The sequence below is a fragment of the Eretmochelys imbricata genome, chromosome 1, assembly GCF_965152235.1.
Source record: "Eretmochelys imbricata isolate rEreImb1 chromosome 1, rEreImb1.hap1, whole genome shotgun sequence".
Taxonomy (NCBI): Eukaryota; Metazoa; Chordata; order Testudines; family Cheloniidae; genus Eretmochelys; species Eretmochelys imbricata.
Window position 1 is genome coordinate 355,707,671 of NC_135572.1, and position 5,581 is coordinate 355,713,251.

The 5,581-nt window shown below is 47.9% G+C and overlaps 1 non-coding gene across 1 annotated transcript; it reads left to right on the forward strand.

Annotated features, from left to right (window-relative positions):
- The first annotated feature begins 1,364 nt into the window (after window positions 1-1,364).
- On the forward strand, window positions 1,365-1,436 carry TRNAP-CGG (transfer RNA proline (anticodon CGG)). The gene has a single exon. It is a non-coding gene; the product is annotated as a tRNA-Pro (tRNA).
- The last annotated feature ends 4,145 nt before the right edge of the window (window positions 1,437-5,581 follow it).

Here is a 5,581-nt window from a genome sequence, read left to right on the forward strand (position 1 = left end):
ACAGTAGCATGTCTCCTCAGCAATGGTGGGCACATCCCACCTGTCCGCTGCTCCCTGCACCGGCCTCCTCGGGAATTTCACACCCAGTTGAAGGCCTCAGTCTTTCTCTTCAAGGCACTATATAGCCTGGGCCCAGGATGATTTAGTTGGGGATTGGTCCTGCTTTGAGGATCATTGGACTAGATGACCTCCTGAAGTCCCTTCCAACCCTGATATTCTATGATTCTATGATACCTAAAAGACTCAGTCTCCTGGAGGAAAACCATGGCCCAATGGAGCTCTCAACAATATGAGTGCCGCTCGTCTGTGGGGCAGACAGAACCATCTCTGGGGAAGTCCCAGACCACAAAACAAAGTCCCCCAAGAACTAAGGGCCATCACAGACCTCACCACCTTCCCTACCGGATGCATTTCTTGGACCCGTCCCTTCTCTACCATACTCAAAGGGCAATAGTCTATTTAACAAAGCAAAGGAAACCCTACCAAAACTAGACACTCCCGACCACATGCGTCTCCCTCTGGGCCTGGGGAGGGGATGAGGGAACCAAAGTGTGACAGATGTGTAGTCACAGTGCAGAATGCATGACCGCACGGTGCTCAGACTACACCGATGAGCACACCATTAAAACCCATGTAGATTAATAACATTGCTTATCAGACACCTTACAAAGCCCCTAGGTATAACCTGCTTCAGCTGGCTTGTTGCTTTAGGGGTATGAGTCTTGCTTTGGGTATATCCTAGATCAGCCTATTTCCCCTCCCCCATTTAAGTAGCACATAACCAGGGCTTGCCCTTTTCCCCCACCGGATAAAAAGGGAGTGGAAGTAATTGTACAAGGAGACAAAAAATATTTTGGCAGCTACTCCTGGAACGGTGGTGCCCAAACCAGGTCAGATGGGCTAAAAGCAACAGGGCCCAGCGGGCTGAAAGTTAGACGGAGCGGATGATGTGCCGAGAAGGACTTAACATTGCTTTCGAGCTCCGCAGAGGTCTGCTGCAGGCCCGGGACAGCGTGGCGTGTGCATGTCACCCCACGGGGGGGATACGCCATCCTTCGCTGTGCAGGCTGGCTGGGGGCAGGCAAGTGCCCGAGGCTCGGTAGGAAGGGACGTGGGAAGCAGGGTGCTGGGTATGAGAAGCCTCCATGGCCAGCTGTAGAGAATCCTTGCTCAGCGGGTGCCCTGAGGCTCAAGGCTTGTTTGTCCGGGCTGCAGCAGCAGCTGGCAGTTCCCTTCTGCTCTGCAGACTCCCCAGGAAGGCGGGGTGAGGCAGCAGCCAGCCCCTGTCAGTGTAACCTGATTGCCAGGCTGCTGCTTTGCTGAGGTGGCACCTAGAGTAACAGCTGGAAAAAGTGCTACAGGGTGGCTCGTTGGTCTAGGGGTATGATTCTCGCTTCGGGTGCGAGAGGTCCCGGGTTCAAATCCCGGATGAGCCCTATTTTGCATTTTAGTGTGGGGAGGGTTTCCCAGAGAATTTCCTTGTGAGAAAACCCCCAGAGGCCAGTGATCCTGCCTGAATTGTTGGGTCCAGCCAGCCAGAGACTATCAGGGACAAATCCTCCCCCCACATCTTGCGGGTGCAAAGACATCACTTTGCTGGGTGCTGCCGCAGCAGGTCCGCATGTGTCCCGGTGGCAAAGTGGGAATTTCCTGCCATATGTTGGTGAAGGAGACCCATGGTGGCCCTGACTTACTTGCCTAGCGATCGCTCCACACTTCCCGGGGTAGGGAAAGGGCTCAAACGCTGCTTTGGGGGCCGAGCGGGAGATGCGAGGGGGGGGGGTGTCATGTGACTGTCTGGGTGGGATGAATGGGCTGGCCGAGACTGACCCAGATCAAGGGAGAGTCTGGAAAGACACTAGGAACCCCAAGGCTGGGAAATTCCAGCAGGCAGAAGGTGTGAGCTCAGCCTGGATCTGCAGGAGAAGGACAACGGACCAAGAGGTGACATGGCTGGGATCATGGGCGCCAGGTTTGTATAATTTTTGGTGGTGCCCAGAATGGGTCCAAGCAGAGCCGTCCCGTCCATAGGAGGGACCGGGGCAACTGCCCTGGTCCCCGTGCTTCGGGGGGCCCTGCGCTTCAGGGGGACACTGGGTCCAGGGTGGCCTGGGAGGTTAGCGGGGGGCCTGGCACCGGCAGCAGTGAGTGCTCTGGCCCCAGCCTGCCCCTACTTCACCCCTCCCCGCCCCCACTCCACCCCTTCCCCCAAGGCCCCGCCCCGCCTCTTTTCGGCTTCTGCCCCCTCCTCTGACCGACGCCGGGAGCTGGTGGGGCGGGCTGGCCCTGGGTCGCTCACTGCTTCTAGCGCCAGGACCCCCACTAATCCCCCTGGGCGCTCCGGACCCTGCGTCCTCCTGAAGCGCGGGGCTCCCCAATGCGCGGTAAGCCCAAACATTGGTGGAGCCAGGCCCACGTTCCTAAATATTGGTGGAGCACGGGCACCACAGGCCCATATAACTTGCCGCCTATGAAGAGCTCATGCTCTAGACAGGGACTATCTTCAAAAATTAGTAGACCAGTCATTAAATGTGATATGATGTGTTAACCAATAGTATTAAGTATAAGTGTGTATAGAATTCATGATTCATGATTATCTGCATTGGATGTGTGGTATATCCTGTGCCCATCCTCTACGCTTGAGCCTGATCAACTTCAGTGTAGCTTGATTGTCTGCCAATAGAGAAACCTCAGGGATAAGTTCAGAGTTGAGCTGAGTTCTTGGGAACTGAGTGAAGAAGGTCTCAGAAGCCATCCCAACATCAACACAACCTTATCCAAATCACATCATAGCATAAATCCTTAAATCCAACCTCAGTGATGTTGAGGCAGTTAACTGAAGAAGGCAAGAAGGGACTAATTAGTAGGAGGAAAGGTTTTTCATAGATTCATAGATTCCAAGGCCAGAAGGGACCATTGTGATCATCTATAACACAGGCCAGAGAACTTCCCCCAAATAATTCCTAGAGCAAAACTTCTAGAAAAATATCCAGTCTTGATTGAAAAATTGTCAGTGATGGAGAATCCACCATGATCCTTGGTAAATTGTTCCAATGGTTAATTACTCTCACTGTAAAAAATTAACATCTTATTTCCAGTCTGAATTTGTCTAGCTTCAACTTCCAGTCAATGGGATTGTGTTAGACTTTTCTCTGCTAGATTGAAGAGCGCATTATTAAATATTTGTTCCCCATGTAGATACTTATAGACTGTAAACAAGTCACCCCTTAGCCTTCTCTTTGTTAAGCTAAATAGATTGAGCTCCTTGCGTCTTTCATTATTAGGCAGGTTTTCTCATCCTTGAATCAATCTCGTGGCTCTTCTCTGAGCTCTCTCCAATTTATCAACCTCTCTGCTCCTACTCAAGATTCCCCATTTATGGATCCCAGGATCACATTAGCTCTTTTGGTCACAGCATCACACTGGGAGCTCATGTTCACCTGATTATCCATCCCCACCCCCAAATCTTTTTCAGAGTCACTGGCATAAAATACAGCATGCTTTTACAAATCTTTCTTTGAGAAGATAACTGATTTTTTAGACAAAGGAAATGCACTAGATCTAATCTACCTGGATTTCAGTAAAGCATTTGATACAGTTCCACAGGGGAAATTATTAGTTAAATTGGAGAAGATGGGGATTAATATGAGAATTGAAAGGTGGATAAGGAACTGGTTAAAGGGGAGACTAAACGTGTCATACTGAAAGCTGAACTGTCAGACTGGAGGGAGGGTACTAGTGGAGTTCCTCAGGGATCGGTCTTGGGACCAATCTTATTTCACTTTTTTATTACTGACCTTGGCACAAAAAGTGGGACTGTGCTAATAAAATTTGTGGATGACACAAAGCTGGGAGGTACTGCCAATACAGAGGAGGACCGGAATATCATACAAGAAGATCTGGATGACCTTGAAAACTGGAGTAATAGAAATGGGATGAAATTTAATAGTGCAAAGTGCAAGGTCATGCACTTAGGGACTAACAACAAGAATTTTTTCCATAAGCTGGGGACTTATCAGTTGGAAGTGACAGAGGAGGAGAAAGACATGGGTGTATTGGTTGATCACAGGAGGACTATGAGCTGCTAATGTGTTGCAGCTATGAAAAAGGCTAATGCAGTCCTAGGACGCATCGGGCGAGGTATTTCCTGTAGAGACAGGGAAGTGTTAGTTCCATTACACAAGGCACTGGTGAGACCTCACCTGGAATACTGTGTGCAGTTCTGGTTAAGAAGGATGAATTCAAACTGGAACAGGTGCAGAGAAGGGCAACTAGGATGATCCGAGGAATGGAAAACCTAATTTATGAGAGGCTAAACAAGCCAAGCTGTGGAAGTCTCCTAACCAAAAGAAGGTTGATGGGAGATATGATTGCTCCCTATAAATACATCAGAGGGATAAACAACGGGAAGGAAAAGGAGTTATTTAAGTTAAGTGCCAATGTTAACACAAGAACCACTGGATACAAACTGGCCATCAATAAGTTTAGGCTTGAAATTAGACGAAGGTTTCTAACCATCAGAGGAGTGAAGTTCTGGAACAGCCTCTCAAGGGGAACAGTGGGGGCAAAAAACAGGGGCGCCATTTCAGATTTTGGTTGTGGGGGGGCAACTTTAATCATGATTCCAGTGGCTACTTAGACACCTGAAAACTCTAGTTTTTCTTCCGATAATTTCTGACAGGAGCACTGTATCTAATTCCTATATAAAGAGAGAAAATATACACACACAGACACTTATTAAAGCCATATTTTAAATTTACATGCAAGTTTCGAACAATCAGGAGACAATACAGCAAAATATTCCCAGTCCCAAGTCTTGAGGTATCAGTTCTGGAGCTCTAACACAGATCTCAGAAACACACGTTTGATACTTTGTACACTCTCTTAAGCAGATTTTATTTCTCTCTACTAACTCCGGCAATTGTTGTTGTTTTTTAAATGTCTTGTGTTCCAAATTCCGAAGAGGAGAATGAGACACTTAATTTGTTCCAGGAATGCTTAAAGGTAAAGAAATGATTGCAAACAAACAAAAAACGCCCCAGAGACGAGCTAAAACAATGGATAACGCCCCGGTCTCATCTTGGCAAAACTGCCAATGGCCTGATATCAGGTGTTTTGAAGCTTCACATTCACAGGCTAAAGTTGCCAAGTTATTTAAGTGCCCTGCTCTCACTGTGGATCATACATAGTCCTTTACTCTCTTGAGCACAGAGAGGTACCTCTCCTTTGATGCTGTAGAAACTGGAAGGCTCAACACAATATCTACAATAGACAGTGAAAACTGGGAACCCCTTAGGAAGTCATTGAGAATGTTCCAGAAGTCAAAAATTGAAGTCAATTTTTTGGTGCAAAGTGCTTCTTGGCAACTTTGACTTCTGCATCCAGATTGCCAAAATTGGTGCCCATTGATCCATAGCGATCTGCAATTATTTTCAGTTTCTCAACATCCAGAACATGTTCATTCTTTGTGTCACAAGCAGCTAGTACAGAAAGCCAACTGGAGTTGGCAGTGAATCGTCTATCAAGCTCTACAAGAATTCTGTCCAGAACGGCATAGTAGAAATCAGATTTTATAGATTCT